Source organism: Aquarana catesbeiana, linkage group LG08 (assembly GCF_042186555.1).
Source record: "Aquarana catesbeiana isolate 2022-GZ linkage group LG08, ASM4218655v1, whole genome shotgun sequence".
In the NCBI taxonomy this organism is placed as follows: Eukaryota; Metazoa; Chordata; class Amphibia; order Anura; family Ranidae; genus Aquarana; species Aquarana catesbeiana.
Genome location: NC_133331.1, coordinates 44,653,249 through 44,672,353, shown reverse-complemented (window position 1 = coordinate 44,672,353; position 19,105 = coordinate 44,653,249). Strand labels below are relative to the sequence as shown.

The following is a 19,105-nucleotide window of genomic DNA, read 5'->3' as shown; positions in this document are numbered from 1 at the left end:
TACAGCCCAAACACATTCAGACATGAGCCTACTATAAACAGCAATGCCACAGAAAAAAAGCATTCAAAATACACCTGCAAGCTGGTAACAGATTTCACCTTTCTAAACCAACAGTTAGGCCAAAAACGTCTACAGCAGCTCCTGTTTAACTGAGGCAAAATCACAACAACCTGACAGAGACCAATCGAAACGCTGTGTAATATTCCAATTACATAAAAGCCATACAAATACCATAAACAGCACCTCGTTGAAGAAAAAGAAGCAATCCTCTGAGCACTCTGAAAATGAAACAAAGGCGCCACTCTAAGTGTTATTTTTATTAATTTATATATATTTATGTATATGTAGAATAAAAACAATGTAAAAATGGATGGGGAGACCTTTTTGATAGTGCTGTGTGGGCCCATGAAACAAGGAATGGCGTGTAATGCTGAAAAAAGGAGGGGATAAAAGAATGTGTGAGATGAAAAAAGGGGTTTGAAGAAATAATGATGATGGATGGTTTCATGGTTTCCCGAATAGCTGTGAACGATCGCAGCATTATCCAATGCACTGAGCGTTTTGTCATCCTATCAGTGTCACTCACTGGCTGTATAAACCCTGCCCAATCACAGCCCACGTTAGGCCTGAGGAAGGAGCGTAGCTCCAAAAAAGCGTCGCCTATTCGTGCCCGCTTCCGGAAGTGACGTCATCCTCCTGGTTCCCACCGTGCGTTCCAACGGCAGGAAGTGCCAGCATCCATTGGCGCAGCCTGTCCATCGGACACCACTGCAATCCAGGAAACGAACCAGACTCACTCCCAGGATATCCGGCAGCTTTTGCCAACATGCTTGTTCACTATGTACCTTTGTGAGTACCTTTTTACAGTTTTATTAAGCTCCATGTTTTTTACTGCACTTAGAGTGGCGCCTTTGTTTCATTTTCAGAGTGCATATAACACGCACCCTAACATTAAGAGGGAAGTTTCAGGAAAAAAAACTTCCCACAGCCCCCTGCACAGTACACAGCCCCCCTGCACAATACACAGCCCCTCTGCACAGTACACAGACCCCCTGCACAGTACACAGACCCCCTGCACAGTAGTACACAGACCCCCTGCACAGTAGTACACAGACCCCCTGCACAGTAGTACACAGACCCCCTGCACAGTAGTACACAGACCCCTTCCCCTGCACAGTAGTACACAGACCCCTTTCCCTGCACAGTACACAGACCCCTTTCCCTGCACAGTACACAGACCCCTTTCCCTGCACAGTACACAGACCCCCTGCACAGTAGTACACAGACCCCCTGCACAGTAGTACACAGACCCCCTGCACAGTAGTACACAGACCCCTTTCCCTGCACAGTACACAGACCCCTTTCCCTGCACAGTACACAGACCCCCTGCACAGTACACAGACCCCCTGCACAGTAGTACACAGACCCCTTCCCCTGCACAGTACACAGACCCCTTCCCCTGCACAGTACACAGACCCCTTCCCCTGCACAGTACACAGACCCCTTTCCCTGCACAGTACACAGACCCCTTTCCCTGCACAGTACACAGACCCCTTTCCCTGCACAGTACACAGACCCCTTTCCCTGCACAGTACACAGACCCCTTTCCCTGCACAGTACACAACCCTCTGCACAGTACACAGACCCCCTGCACATAACAAAGCCCCCTTTCCCTGCACAGTACACAGACCCCCTGCACATAACACAGCCCCCTTTCCCTGTACAGTACACAGACATCTGCATAGTACACAGACCCCTTTGCCTGCATATCACACAGGCCTCTTCCATTATAAAGCCCCCCTGCACTCCCAGGAGACCCCCAGTCTCCTGGTAAAGAATATTCTAAAGTTGAGAAAATATCACTGCCAGCCCTTTCTCATACACCGCTCCTCCTGTGTCAGTCATTGTAAATCAAAGCTTCTAAATACCTCAATTAACGCCGTTCTTCGTGACCCGGTCATGTGACTGCTCTCCTCTGATGTATCATTGACGGTCACATGACCGTTCTCCTCCTGCAATCAAAGGCTACACTCGAGAAGGAGGTGGAGCGGGAGGAGGAGAGCTGCCAGACAGAGTGGCTTTAATTGAGGTATTAAGAGACTTCCATTTACATTGAGAGAGTGACACACGAGGATCTGTGCATGAGAAAGGGCTGGCAGTAATGTTTTCTCAACTTTAAACTATGCTGGCAGCGCTGTCCCAGGGCCAGGAGAGGCGGTACAACCGGCCTGACACCCCCCCCCCCCAATAGGTGGCACCCGGGGCAGACCGCAAAATCCCCACCCCCTGTTAGTAAAAAAAACATTTATCGGCGTATTCCTATAACACGCAGGCATGGTTTTTATTCTACATATACATAACTATATATAATATAATAAAAATATCATGGCCAGTAGGGGGCCCTTGCACACGCAGCCTAGACCAGCCTGTGCATTAATCCGCCCCTGGTTGGACCCCACTGATCTGGGCTCAACAACGGCTGAAAATTCTGGGAGCTGTGACGTCACCCATTGGTTCCCATAGCCCAGCCATTGTTGGCGCTCCCTCCTCTCCCCTGCAGCAGCCGCTTACTGACACAGGGGAACCAAAGAGGCAGAATCACATGGCTTGGACTGGAGCGGATTCAAAATAAGTAAGCACATCTTTTTGATTCATGTTCGGTAGAATAAGTAGGGAAAAGGGGAGGGAACATGTAAGTGTTCTTAGAAATACTCTTCTGTGTGCCCCTCCCATATTAGTTGCACTTTGTAACGAAGTGCCCCACTTCTCCTCACCACCTGGTATAACCCATAATTGCAGCACCAACGCACCACAACCACTTTGTGTGTGTTGAACTGAAACAAAGCATTGAAACTGCAGTTCAACTGTGCGTTTTTAACGCCCCCCAACTGCAACTTAACAAGTCCTTTCTGTACATGCACATTAATGTGTACATAAGAGCAGATCGGACATTCTTCACTTTATAACACACATGTACAGGTTGTTGTGAATGATCTAATCTTCAAAGACGACAGCTAGGAACTGGTCCCGGGCGGTGCGGACAACTCAGGGTTAGGATGTTGGACCGATCCGAGGAAGGAAATAGGAGGGAGAACCCTGGAGGATGCATTTTCCTGTCCGGTGTTATCAGCCAGAGACCAGTTACATCTACGAGAAGGGTTAAACCCAGCACATAAACACAGGAACCTAGTAAAAAAAAAAAAAAAAAAAAAATTCTCCCTATCTAAAGCAAATAATGCAAAAAGATGAAGCTGCGCTAAATAAATTGACCCGTGAGGCAATGACCAATCAGAAGCTAGTAAATGCACTCACAGCTGAAAAAATTGATAAATAAGAAACAAAAAATAGTTTGACTAATATGGTAAACCAAAAAGAATTAAGACTAAAGTAAACCAAATAAAGCAATATGACAAATGATAGATCTAGGATTACACTGAGAGCATCGGTTCAGAAAATAGTACAAATATAACTAAACAATGAAAAAAAGAAATATAAAATTAATAATACCAATTAGCAACCTAATAAAGTGACAATGATGGGTATAATTCATCAACCGAAGATAGTGTTAAATACTGACATGAGTGAATTCATGTGAAAAAAATATATAGAAAAAAAATTATTAAATATATGTGTTTAAAAGACCCGTCCCCAAGACAACGTCCTTTGAGTGATGAAACGCGTAGGGGGATCGGCGTGCTGACGTCACCGCGTAAAGTCCAGGAGGCAACGGGCTATTTATCGAAAGCCGGCTGGCTCGATCATCTTAGTGCTGTTTTTATTCTACACAACTGTAAGTGTTCTCGTCTTTTAAAGTCTTATAAATTGGTAAAGGTTTTACACTATGCCAGCCTTTTTGTTTTTATATGGGGATCCATTATCGTGTCCATTCGTATGAGGATAATTTCTGCTGAGAAATTAGGAGGCCGAGGAGTTTGACATACAGCACAAAGACCCCAGGCTGTTTTATTAGCCATAGGCGTTCCTTGGTCCCCTATAATAAGGGATTCATACTGATCTGGTAAGCGGCAGTGTGCGCTCAGGTGGAGGCATTTTCCTTATCTTCACTTTTTCCGAAAAAAAGTTTGCATAGTGTAAAACCTTTACCAATTTATTAGACTTTAAAAGACAAGAGAACACTTACAATTGTGTAGAATAAAAACAGCACTAAGATGATCGAGCCGGCTGCCTCTCGATAAATAGCCCGTTGCTTTCGGGACAGGACGCGGTGACGTCAGCACGCCGATCCTCCCTACGCGTTTCGTCACTCAAAGGACGTCATTGCGGGACGCAATACACGGTGACGTCAGCATGCTGCTCCTTCCTACGAGTTTCGTCACTCAAAGGACGTCGCCTCGGGGCCCGGGTCTTTTATATACACATATATTTAATAATTTTTTTCACATGAATTCACTCATGTCAGTATTTAACACTATCTTCGGTTGATGAATTATACCCATCATTGTCACTTTATTAGGTTGCTAATTGGTATTATTTTAGATTTCTTTTTTTTCATTGTTTAGTTATATTTTGTACTATTTTTTGAATTGATGCTCTCAGTGTAATCCTAGATTTATCATTTGTCATATTGGTTTACTTTAATCTTAATTCTTTTTGGTTTACCATATTAGTCACACTATTTTTTGGTTTCTGATTTATCAATTTGTTCAGCTGTGAGTGCATTTACTAGCTTCTGATTGGTCATTGCCTCACGGGTCAATTTATTTAGTGCAGCTTCTCTCTTTTTGCATTTTTGTTTGGTGTTGTATACCATCATGAGTTGCAGCGTGGTATATTTAGTTAATAGCGCAGTCTTCTTCATTTGCTAAAGCAAATAATGTTTTAAACTTATTATTTTTAAGCGCTTGCCAACCAGCCGCTGCAGTTGCGGCAAGCTGTCTCAGCTGTGCGAATCGCCGTAGGTGTACGTCGGGCTCGTCCGCGGCTTTCTGTGGGTGCGCGTGCACCTATTGGCCAGCGGAGGAGCCAATCAGCAGGTCTGGTGGACTGGATGTCCGCCGGCTGCCCGTAAACGTTCTCCACAGTGACAGAATGGGGATCTGCCTGTGTAAACAAGGCAGATCTCCGTTCTGACAGGGGAGATCACACAGAGATCTGGTCTTTCTGCTATGCAGGAAGACGGATCTGTGTGCTGTCCCAGGCAGCCCATCCGCCATACAGTTAGTAAACACACTGAGGGAACAGTTAAGCCTTTGATCGCCCCTGATGTTAACCCCTTCCATGCCAGTGTCATTAGTACAAGGTTTTTTTTAGCACTGATCGCCCAAAAAAAAGAAGTGTAAAAAATGTCAGAAAAATGCCAGCTAGGTGTCCGATCTGTCTGTTGTCCCGCTAAAAATCGCTGATCACCGCCATTACTAGTAAATAATAAATAAATTATAAAAATGCCATAAACATATCCCCTATTTTGTAGACACTATAACGTTTGCGCAAACCAATCAATATATGCTTTTTTTTTTTTTTTTTTTTTTTTACCAAAAATATGTAGAATACATACTGGGCCAAAACTGATGAAGAAAGCAAAAAGTAAAAATAGTGTTTTTTTTTTCAAAATTGTCGCTTTTTTTTTTTGTTTATAGCAGAGGTGATCAAATACCACCAAAAGAGCAATACCACCTGCTAAGCAAGCGGGTCGCAGCCGGAGTCCGCCCGGTGTGACCTAAGAAGCCCAGCACTAGCTCAATATTTGTTGAGCCGTCATTCAGCGGACTCATCTGTGTGTGTAAAATGATATCCTGCTATTTAAATCTATAATCACAGCTCCGCAGCAAAACAGATCTGTTTTTTTCCCCGACTTTAAGCTGTCAATCGGCTGCCTCATTCATCCACTTTTTGCCTATATACATTATTGCTCTGTAATTGTTGCATGCTGGGCTGTTGAATAAGAAAGCCCAGCACCAGCTCTGCACTTGTTGATTGTTCCTGCAGGCTGAACATGCAGACAGCTTATCCTTCACACTGCGATACGAGATCCTGCTATTCATATCTGTAATCACAGCTCAGCCAGCAAACCCTGTAGATATCTGGTGTAAATATGCACTATTTAGTACTAAATATTTACTGAACTAAAAATAAATAAAAAATTAATATGAAAATAAATATAAAAATGACTACCCAGTATAATGTGAAAATAAATATAAAAATGACTACCCAGTATAATGTGAAAATAAAACATACAAAATACTACTCAGTAGAATATGAAAAAAAAATAGATATAAAAATACTACCCAGTATAATATGAATATAAAATATAAAAATGACTACCCAGTAGAATATGAAAATAAATATACAAAATACTACCCAATATAATATGAAAATAAATATACAAAATACTACCCAGTATAATATGAAAATATAAAAATGACTACCCAGTATAATGTGAAAATAAACATACAAAATACTACTCAGTAGAATATGAAAAAAATAGACATAAAAATAATACCCAGTATACGGTAATATGAAAATAAATATAAAAATGACTACCCAGTATAATATGAAAAGAAATAAATATATAAAATACTACCCAGTATAATATGAAAAGAAATAAATATATAAAATACTACCCAGTATAATATGAAAATAAAAAGATATAAAAAAATTACTACCCAGTTTAAAGTGGGTGTAAAGGCAATTTTTTTTTTTACCTTAATGCATTCTATTAGGTTTGTCAGTCAAAACCTGTCAGCAGAGAGAGTGTTGCCAAGCCAGGCTGTGTGTGTAGATAGACTCCAACAGCCTCGCTCGGGATAGAGCCCCCCATGGAAAGCAGCTTCCTACGGGGGCACTTGTGGCGGGGGGAGGGGCCAGAACCGCTGGGGGAGGACCCGAGAAAAGGATGATCCAGGCTGCTCTGTGCAAAACTATTGCACAGAGCAAGCAAGTATGACATGATAAAGAGATAGATAGATAGATAGATAGATAGATAGATAGATAGATAGATAGATAGATAGATAGATAGATAGATAGATAGATAGATAGATAGATAGATAGATAGATAGATAGATTATCTATCTATATATAAAAATATAAATAAAATCCTATTATAATATAAAAATAAATAAATATTTTTAAAAAATAATACTACCCAGTATAATATGAAAATAAATAAAATGTAAAGAAATCCTCCCCAATAGAATATAAAAAGAAGTATTAAAAATACTACCCAGTATAATATGAAAATTAATAAATAAATATAAAAAACACTACCCAGTATAAACACACACACACACAATACATTCATTTTAAATGTAAAACTAAAATTATATCTTACATAAATTAATCCTCAACCAAAATTTCAGTTTTAATCAACTAAATAAATTTCAGGTGCATCACAACAGAAAGGTGTGTAAAGTCTTATAGGGCGTACACACGGTCGGACTTTGTTCGGACATTCCAACAACAAAATCCTAGGATTTTTTCCGACGGATGTTGGCTCAAACTTGTCTTGCATACACACGGTCGCACAAAGTTGTTGGAAAATCCGATCGTTCTGAACGCGGTGACGTAAAACACGTACGTCAGGACTATAAACAGGGCAGTAGCCAATAGCTTTCATCTCTTTATTTATTCTGAGCATGCGTGGCACTTTGTCCGTTGGATTTGTGTACACACGATCGGAATTTCCGACAACGGATTTTGTTGTCGGAAAATTTTATCTCCTGCTCTCCAACTTTGTGTGTCGGAAAATCCGATGGAAAATGTCCGATGGAGCCCACACACGGTCGGAATTTCCAGCAACACGCTCCGATCGGACATTTTCCATCGGAAAATCCGACCGTGTGTACGGGGCATTACAGTTCATTCTTTAGGAAGCAGCCACAGCCAGATCAGAAAAGCCTGTCCCCTGCCAGCATGGTGCAAAGAAGGAGCCTTTCTCTCTGTGTGAAAGTAGAGGTCTCTGCTGCAATCCACTACAATGCATCACGGTGGCTGCAGAACTCATTAAAGAGGAACTACAGTCTACGTAATTTGTAAGAAAAACATCTTTGCCATTCTGAAGCTTCCAACCAACCACTTTGCATATTATTTTATATATACTGTGATTCTGTACTTGCCAAACATGCTGCAGAAATCTCTCTCCACTCCAAGTCTGGCTGCAACCATTTCAACTGTGGGCAGCTGTAGCTGCTGCCTGTTCACTTCCTGGATTTACACAGACACACCTCCAGCTCTGCAGCTCTCATTGGCATTCTTATGACTCCCCCCACCCTTCCTGGCAAACTCTCACGAGATGTCATAAGCCTAGGCTAATGACCAGACAAGAAACAGGAAGTGGGCTGTATAAGGTATTTACGGGCAGAAAAAAAAACGTTTTACTATCCAAAGTTAAAAACAACGAGGGTGGAAGATTTAATAGATGGAAAGATGAAAAAAATGTTCCGCTTTAAGGAAGACAAAATAAAGCTTTGTATTTTTAGCTTCTTTTTTTTTTTTTTTTAATAAAAATATACATGCAACATGTTTAAAAAAAGCAAGTCTACTCAAAGCAACAAACACAGTGTAAATACAACACAGCTAATAAATCACAGTAATTATAGTCACCAGCACAGAGAGGGTGAATCTCCCCGGGGGGGGGGGGGGGGGGGGGGGGCACAGGCACCAATAAGAACCTGACAAGTGTTCTAATCCCTCACTATTCTATCCAGAATTAAAAACAGAAATGTTGTCGTTTTGAAAATCTATCAGACGAGGTTCCTCAAATACATTTTGCTGGCGAGCCTCTCAGTCCACGTGATTTGGTGCTCCTCTAGCTGTAGGAGGAGGAAGGGTCACCAGACTAATATCTGGGAGGTCCGACTCTCTCTCTCCGAACAATCTGCATCCTGGATCAAGGGCTCCATTCCAACCCAGATACAAGCCAGCCAAGCAGATTGTATGGGGTTCGTATAGAGAGATGTGTGTGGACAGATAAACGTTTAAAAATGTGTGCATGTATCAAACAGGCTTCAAATCATTTGGTCTCAATGGTATTAAAGGGGTTGTAAATGTTCGTGTTTTTTCACCTTAATACATCCTATGCATTAAGGTGAAAAAAACACCTGGCAGTGACCGCACCCCCCTGTTTTACTCACCTGAGCCCTGGAACCCTGGAACTTGACCTGGCGGGGACGCGCTGTCTCTCCTCCCGGGGTTTCTCAGCTCTTGATTGGATAGATTGATAGTAGCACAGCCTTTGAATCCTGCTGCCGTCAATCAAAGCCAATGTCAAGGGTGCCGGGGGGGGGGGGGGGGGGCAGGGAGGAGTCTTACATTTGGCGGCTATGGATGCCGAATGCTGGACTCGGGAGCGCGCCCCCATTGGTAACCCATTAAATGTTTGCAGACACAATTCACAAAACTTTCACCCATGATTCGCACATTTTTCTAATTGCATTCAAATGGGAAAATATGTGACTCCTGGGTGAAAGTTGTTTTGGTGCAGCTGTGCATGGTAGCCAAACAGCTTCTAACATAAAACCCGGAAGCTGATTGGTTTCTATGTAGAATTGCACCAGATTTTGCATGCACAGGTTTTAGTAAACCAACCCCATTATATCAAGCATGTAGTCATCAAAAAGACAGGTGATACAACATTTCATTACCTCAAAGTGACACAACATGTCATAATCCCAAACCAACATAACATCTCATAGCCTCAAACCGACACACCATCCTCAAAGTGACACAACATCTCCTAACCTCAACCCGACACAACATCTCCTAACCTCAACCCGACACAACATCTCCTAACCTCAACCCGACACAACATCTCCTAACCTCAACCCGACGCAACATCTCCTAACCTCAACCCGACACAACATCTCCTAACCTCAACCCGACACAACATCTCCTAACCTCAACCCGACACAACATCTCCTAACCTCAACCCGACACAACATCTCCTAACCTCAAACCCACGCAACATCTCCTAACCTCAAACCCACGCAAAATCTCCTAACCTCAACCCCACGCAACATCTCCTAACCTCAACCCTACGCAACATCTCCTAACCTCAACCCCACGCAACATATCCTAACCTCAACCCGACACAACATCTCCTAACCTCAACCCGACGCAACATCTCCTAACCTCAACCCGACACAACATCTCCTAACCTCAACCCGACACAACATCTCCTAACCTCAACCCGACACAACATCTCCTAACCTCAAACCGACACAACATCTCCTAACCTCAACCAGACACAGCATCTCATAACCTCAAACCCATGCAACATCTCATAGCCTAAATCCGACACACCATCCCCTAACCTCAAACCCATGCAACATCTCCTAACCTCAAAGCCACGCAGCATCTCATAACCTCAAACCCACGCAACACTTCATAACCTCAAACCCATGCAAAATTTCATGGCCTCAAACCCACGCAACATCTCATAGCCTGAACCCGACACAACATCTCCTAACCTCAACCCGACACAACATCTCCTAACCTCAACCCGACACAACATCTCCTAACCTCAACCCGACACAACATCTCCTAACCTCAACCCGACACAACATCTCATAACCTCAAAGCCATGCAGCATCTCATAAGCTCAAACCCACGCAGCATCTCATAACCTAAAAACCACGCAACATCTCATAACCTCAACCCGACACAACATCTCATAACCTGAGCCATACACAACATCTCATAACCTGAACCAGACACAACATCTCATAACCTGAACCAGACACAACATCTCATAACCTGAACCAGACACAACATCTCATAACCTGAACCAGACACAACATCTCATAACCTCAACCCGACACAACATCTCATAACCTGAACCAGACACAACATCTCATAACCTCAACCCGACACAACATCTCATAACCTCAACCCGACACAACATCTCATAACCTGAACCAGACACAACATCTCATAACCTCAACCCGATACAACATCTCAAAACAAAACATTTCATAACCTCAAATCAATACAGTAATTTGTAACCTCAAATTGACACAATATTTCATAACCCCAAATCAATATAAAGTTTCATAACCTCCAAATCGATACGTCTAAAATCTTCACAGTTGTCTCACACATCACACAGTTTCTGTTTGAAGCTAAAAGTTTAAGCTGCTTATATTTTCCCTTCCCTGGTTGCTCCTTTCACTCCTCATCTACATGATTTTTTTTCAATAACACCTTTCACTTTTCATTATATACTTAATTTAAGTGTCAGTGATGGAATCAGTGGGTCTGTGTGCAGCTGTAGCAATGATCGAGATATCATTTTTTTTTTTAGTGCTGGTCATTTCTTTCAATGTAATAGTAATCCTAGCGGCTAAAAAGCCACTGGATTACTTTTACAGGCGCCAGAAGGGGGACCCCCTGCCGCCGCCACCACCTTTACCAGGCTCTCCCATGCAAACTGAGAGCCCCGTAAGTTTATAACCTCCGGCATCCAGTTCCTGGGACACAGCGAGAGGAACGGATGTTGTCCCTCCCACTGTATGACGTCAGAAATCGGAAGCCACGAGGATTCTGTCACCTCCAGTTTCTGAATCATGTAAAAAAGCCGTTACCAGTTTTAACAAGCGAGCTCAGTTTGATCAGATGCTTTGAAAGGCAGAGGCGAGTTCTGGGGTCTAAAAGACCTCAGATCTCTCCATAAAGAAGACCTGTCATGTCCCATGCGATCACAAGGAATGTTGTTCATCCCTTCTGATAGCAATAAAAGAGATACAAATCATTAAAATAAAAAAAAAATGAAATCAAAGAATTAAAGATAGTGTAAAAATGTTTTAATACAATAAATAATAAAAATTAAAAATATATATATTTTTTTAAAAGTGCCCCCCCCTTTCCCCTGTACTCATGTGCATAGGTCCCACGCGCATATGTAAAAGCCAACTGCACCACACATGCGGAGGTATCACCGCGATCATCAAATTAAGGGAAATCATTTTAGCACTCTAATTTTAGCATTTTAGCTCTCGCGCTTACCTGCGGGCGGCCTGCTCTGTGATCGCCGAGTTCGTGAGACTTGGCTGATCATAAACCGGGTAAAGGGCCAATCACAGCAGGCCCTCTACCACGTGATCAGTTGTCAGCCAATGACAGCTGATCGTGGAAATAAACAGATGCCGGTTATCGTATTTTTTTTTTTTTCACGCTGTCAGCTTGAAGGAAAAAAAAATAGCCACGGCTTCTGTTAGAGGGACATTGATCCCCTTAGCGCTCACATGTGCTGCTAATCAGTGCCATCTATCAGTGCCCACCAGTGCCACCTATCAGGACCCATCACTGCTGCCAATCAGTTCAGTGCCTCATCATCAGTGCCGCCTACCAGTGGCTATCAGTGCCACCTAATAGTGCTGCCTATCAGTGCAGCCTCATCAGTGTCACCTATCAGTGCGCATCAGTACCAACAATCAGTGCACATCACTGGTGCCAATCATTGCCTCATCGTCAGTGCCGCCTACCAGTGGCTATGAGTGCCACCTAATAGTGCTGCCTATAAGTGCCACCTATCAGTGTCCATCACTGCTGCCAATCAGTGCCTCATTTTCAGCGCCACCTACCAGTGCCCATCAGTGCATCCTCTCCGCGACATCCATCAGGGCAGCCTCATCAGTGCGACCTGTGCCCATCAGTACCACCTATTAGTGCAGCCTATAAGTGCCCATCAGTGCAGCCTCATCAGCGCACGTCAGTGAAGGAGAAACATTACCGGTTTGCAAAATGTTATAAAAAAAAATATGAAAAACGTTTTGGGGTTTTTTTTTTTTCAGCCTTTTTTTTGCTTGTTTAGCAAAAAATAACAGTGGTGAATATTACCAAAATCACTACTATTTGTATGAAAAAAATGATAAAAATGTCATATGGGTACAGTGTTGTATGACCGCACAATTGTCATTCAAAGTGTGAAAGCGCTGAAAGCTGAAAATTGGCCTGTCCAGGAAGGGGGTTAAATTAGCCCAGTAAGCAAGTGGTTAAAGTGTGATATGTTTGGTATCGATTTACTCAAAACACCATCTTTTATATTTTACAAAACAATTGGGTATTTTATTGTGTTCTATAAAGTGCATTTGAAAAAAAAAAAAAATATGTGCAAATATCATGTGACATAAAAGTATGCAACACCCCCCATTTTATTCTCTAGGGCCTCTGCTTTAAAAAATATATAATGTTTGGGGGTTCCAAGTAATCTTCTAGGAGAGGAATGTCAGAATTGGCCCAGACTGGAGGTGGAGAATGATGCAGGGCTGCTATTAATATATTTCTGTAGAAGAGATGGGAAAATCCAGAGGAAACCCATATGAACCCCATGCAGGTATTGCCCTGTGAATACTGAGCACAGGACTCTACAAGGGCACACTGCTGGGGCTGAGCCACAGAAGCAACAGGGTTCAAATCCAACACATCCCTGGGAGTAATTACCTTAGTGATGGCACTGATTGGAAGTAGAGCTAGGCAGCTTCCAATAGGAATAGGTGACAGGTACACTTTAAAGCGGAACTCCAGTCTTCCCTTCCCTCCTCTCCTGGACCGATATAGCCTACTCTGATTCCACTGCACACTGTGAGCTTCTTACAGTGTGCATTAGAAGTGTGCATTAGAAGCTGCAGCAAGTCAAATACAACCCGCCTCATTTCCTGGCCAGAGGACGTCCGTTATCATCCAGTCTTTCCTCCCTGGCCTGCCCCCCTCATTGGATTTCAGTTCTTTCAATCATGTGGGCTCAGTATCACATGTGGGCGTTACCCAGGACAGTCTGCCTAGGCACCGCCACTCCTTCAATCTCACATTCCCCCATCAATTTTGATATTTGCATAATACAACCAGCCCACTCAAGACTCTTGAGAGGAGTACTGAGGCAAGGAGCTGTGATGTTTTCAGGAAGCCGTGTACAGCACCCTACCAGCCATGATCTGCCTGCATTGCATAGAGAAGCACAGAGACGTAATGGTGACATCACTGGATCTAAACTAAGGTATGCCATGAAAATATAAAACGTTTCATTGAAAAGTGTCAGTAGCATATTGATGAGGATGGGAGGGGGACCAGGAAAAGCAAGATATAAGCAGATTAAACGTCACCTTTCACCTATTAACCACTCAAGCCGTTACTAAACCCACAACAGTAGAATCAGTCTGTATCAGAGACGTGCAGTCAGGGGAGGCAGGGCCTCACCTGCCATGAACATAAAAAAACAAAACAAAAACAAAACAATCGGGCTTCTAGGGTCGTAGCTCAGCGACCTGGGGTAGTCCTACCCCACCACTGGTCCAAGTTTGGGGCTCCTGCCACTTATAGTTCCGGAGATACGCGGCTCCTTGCACAGCCTGTCAGAAGCTACATACAGAGCGGCCAGTTTAAATACAAGCTGGAACACTCTATTTGCAGCCGACTGAGAGGATGAGCTCACAGTGCCTCTCCTCACTTCTTGTCAGAAGCACTGAGCTCAATGGACAGCTTGGAGTCTTGGACCAATGGTAAAGCTCTATTGAAACAAGCGGTCCAATACAAATGCTGCAGTGGAGGCACACCTCTCACTGCAGTGTCATAGAAGTTGAATGTGTCTAAAAGACAAATACTCCCTTCCAGCCCTCTTAACTACAAGGAAAAAGATTTACCCACAATCCCATGTTTTTCTCACACAGTTAAGAGGGAGAATGAGAATCTGCTGTCTGCTGAAAAGGTATTGTTACAAATCAAACGAAATCATATATTATTATGCTAAATATATATGTTATAAGATAATAATTTATTATTTGTCTACTTATTGTGAAATGACTGGTTGAAAGTTATAACTTCAAAACTTCAGTAATTTGTCCGTTAAACTTGAGTAGTTTTTGAAAATATAGTAAAATTACCTTAAAAACAATATATAATAATTATTTGTATATTACTTATGGTAATTAACCCCTTGCCACCCAGGCCAATTCTGACACTTCTCTCCTACATGTAAAAATCATCATTATTTTTTGCTAGAAAATTATTCAGAACCCCCAAACATTATATAAAATATTTTTTAGACACTCTAGGGAATAAAATGGTGGTCTTTGCAACTTTTTATATTACACTGTATTTGCGCAGCAATTTTTCAAACACATTTTTTTTTTAACTGTTTCAGGAATATATATAAAAAAACCACTAAAGTTAGCCCATTTTTTTGTATACTACGAAAGATGATGTTACTGTAAGGAGTTAGAGTACTGCTTTAAGTCATTATAATATGTTATACAAGAAGAAATGTATTTTGCTTTGATATATAGAAAGTTAGAAATGTAGGCTGCAAAGGTTAGATGCAAGGATGCTATGTGCTGATACAGGATGTACATGTGGTCAGTCTGACACTTAATATAGACAATGAATAATAAAGTTATAACAAGTTAGAAGTTGGCTGTCTGGAACATTGGCAAATTGCCTAATATATGTAGCTTCATATATATTTTTTATTTAAACATAGCCTGAGAGATGTCTCCAAGCAGAATATGCAGTTTATGACGTTTTATGCTTATTTTTTGATAAAGTCTATGCTTCAATCTCATTGGCTGATAATAAGAGGGAGGCTTTTCTCTCTCCATATAAGATATATGCAAACCCAGTAAACCATTGTAATTCTGATTCACCATCCCATGTGTGTGTCTTGATTACCCGATCAGAGAGTTCTATCCATACACCCATAGGTCCAACCCAGGTTTAAAGGAGAAATAGGGGTGACTTAACAGTTACGCTGAGTAACTAGATACCCAACATGTCATGCTTTAAAATTGCGCACACTTGTGAAATGGCGCCACACTTCGGTACTTAGAAATCTCCATAGGAGATGCTTGAAAATGATTTCCAGGTTACCGGTTTAGAGTTACAGAGGAGGTCTAGTGCTAGAATTATTGCTCTCACTCTAATGATCGCGGTGTATGTAACCTGTGTGTATCTGGCTTTGATACTAGCCAGTGCCTCACCAGCCTCACCGCATGTCCCTGCTCTGTATATGCAGTAAAGCATGCTTGTTATACTCACTGTGGAACCTAAAGGGTTAATCATCTGCATTGTGTAAGAAGGCTGTTTGATCCTGTCTTCTCTGATCCTCCCCTTCCTGCACTGTCCCCCTGGATAAGACAGAGCCTTTGGAGTCAGGCTGCACATGCTCAGTTTGGTGTGTATTGCTAGAGAGTTTTTTTTTTTTTCCTTGGGAGCATGCATGTGATCAGCACAGGGCCAATCAGCACTGTCCAGAGGGTCAGGGGTCCTGCAGCCTCATAGGACAGTCAGAGGAGAATGAAAACTCCTCCTACAAGTTTCACTGGGAACTGATAGAAATCACAAGACTGCTACCCTGTTTCCCCGAAAATAAGACCTAGCGTGATTGTCAGTGATGGCTGCAATATAAGCCCTACCCCCCAAATAAGCCCTACCCTGTTTCCCCGAAAATAAGCCCTACCCTGAAAATAAGACCTGCAAGGACTTTAACTAGGGCTTATTTGGGGGGTAGGGCTTATATTGCAGCCATCACCGACAATCATGCTAGGTCTTATTTTTGGGGAAACAGGGTATATACTGCCGATGAGAAAAGGTATTTAGCAGTTTATATTTATTATTATACAGGATTTATATATTTACTAAAATATACGTATGTAAACAAGGCAGATCACCATTCTGACAGGAGGGAAGGGATGCAATTTGTGTCTCTGCAAAGCAGGAACACGGATCCATGTCTTCCTCTAGTAAAAGCCCTTCCCACAGTATAGTAAAACACTGGCTAGGCACACAGTTTACCCTTTGCTTGCTCCTGATGTTAACCCCTTCCCTGCCAGTGTCATTACTACAATAACCGTGCATATTTTTTCAGCACTGATCACTGTATTAGTGTCACTGGTCCCCAAAAAGTGTCAGTTAGTGTCTGAATGTCCGCCGCAATATCGCACTCCCGCTATAAGTCGCTGATCGCTGCCATTACTAGTAAAAAAATGAATTAAATAAAAAAAAAAAAAAAAAAAAAAAACAACACCATAGTTTGTAGCCGCAATAACTTTTGCACAAACCAATCAATATACACTTATTGGGATTTTTTTTAACCAAAAATATGTAGCAGAATACATATTGGCCTAAATTAGATTTTTTTTTTTCAATTTCTTTTATTGGATATATTTTATAGGAAAAAGTAAAAAAATATTGTTGTTTTTTTTTCAAAGTTGCTGATCTTTTTTTTTGTTTATAGCGCAAAAAACAAACATCAATTTTATTTGGGTACAGCGTCGCACGACCGCGCAATTGTAAAAGTAACGCAGTGCCGTATTGCAAAAAATGGCCTGGTCAGGAACAGGGGTAAATCTTCTGGAGGTTAAGTGGTTAATCAATACCTGCTGCATTACTTTTTAATGTATAAGGCGGCCTGTGATCTCGACATTGCCTTCCATCTGTCTCCTTCACTAAAATATTCACACGCTCCTACACCCGGGACTAGAAGGAGACAACCAGACAGAAAGGAATACCTTCATCTGATGGTGTCTTCCATCTCCTGATACCAACCACAACCCGCCAATGACACTCAAGGCTGGAAAAATCCCAACAGCCAATCTGTTTGAAGAGAACCTATCAGAGCAGAAATATAGAAGCTGTCGCAGCTTTATTCATTTTTACAATTATATAGAATTGGACCTTCATCGTTTTTTCAGATTAACACACTGAGCACAATATAATTAAAAAAATATAGAAGAATCGTGCTAAATATCAAATTGTAAAGTCCATGTGAATAAATTCATCTGATCAAGTTAAGTCCATAAGTAATGTGATAGTGGGTCAAATCTCCTTTATAGTAGTATCCATCCATCACCAAAACCACAGTGAATCCACCACCAGCTGTAGAAACCGCTTACCAGCTCCTGTAGACCCCTTATTATAGGGCTCTACATAGCATAAAATCTTTGGATAAAAAACGCTTACAACAGTAAGTTAGGAAAAACACCTTAAGTTTGGCATGTCGGCCGGGACACACAACCAAACAAGCCCGTCCGTCGTGACACGAGGGAGATGGTGACGTCAACACGTCGCTCTGCCCCACGTGTTTCGTCACAAATGACGTCGTTCCGGGGCACTACAATATAATAAACATTTACCTGTAAACTAAAGTTCATACCCCAGTGTTTGCCATTTACAACTTTTAATGCTGCTGGCTCCTGCTCCCTTGGTGCTGCTTCCCTGAACTTCTGGCGTCTTTACAGGATAGAGTTAACAATGCAGTCTTCAGCCAGTATTTTAGGTTAGAGAAGAAAGAAGGGGAGGGGCAGGGGAGCTTCTTGCCATCCTAGGTATGGGGCGGTGTGTTTCTATTTATGCACACAATGCAGGGAGACACAACTCTAGACTCTGCATGCAAGGGTGGCGCCATGAGAAAGGAGCCACCCTGAAACAGGAAACCTGGGGCAACAGTTATAGCACCAACCTAAAGTGGAACATAGGCAAGGATTTGAAGATAAAGAAGCTTCATACTGAGTAGGTGATTATATTAGAGTTTACTATCATTTTTAAGGTGCAGGCATCATGGCTGTCATCCTCATCCTTTCTTCACTAATTAATGGGTCGCTATCCTGAAACAAGTATGGAGGCCGAGAGGCCTCACTTCACTAGATTTCCTGCAATACTCACCTTTAGTCTAGAGCTTTCCTCTGCAGTACATTTTTTCAGCCACTAGATGTCCTCAGTCTGATGGTCAGCATCATTCAACCCACTTCCTCTGAGTCCAGGTCACCTTCAACCTACCCCAGGCTGTGTCTGGACAGTGAGATGAGAAGCAGCACAGTGATGAGCTAATCTCTCTATCACTCTGCTCTCTCCTCTTACCAGCAGGCTCCTTCTCAGTATATAAACTGATTTGTTCCTTGTACTGCTTCTTCCGCTCACACCCAAGCTATGCTGTGCAGGTTGAGAGTCCTGACTTCACTAGATTTTGCTGTAATAGTCACCTTCAGTCCACAGCTTTCTCCTACAGTACTTTTTTCAGCCACTAGGTGTCCTCAAGTCTGATGGTCAGCATCATTTAACCCACTTCCTCTGAGTTCAGGTCATCCTGAACCCACATCAGCCTGTGGCTGGCATCATTCAACCCACATCAGCCTGTGGCTGGCATCATTCAACCCACTTCCTC

The 19,105-nt window shown here is 42.3% G+C and overlaps 1 protein-coding gene across 2 annotated transcripts in view; it reads right to left on the bottom strand.

Annotated features, from left to right (window-relative positions):
• The window catches only part of DNMBP (dynamin binding protein), a 170,110-nt gene that overhangs the window by 111,860 nt on the left and 39,145 nt on the right, over positions 1-19,105 (bottom strand). The window lies entirely within an intron of this gene.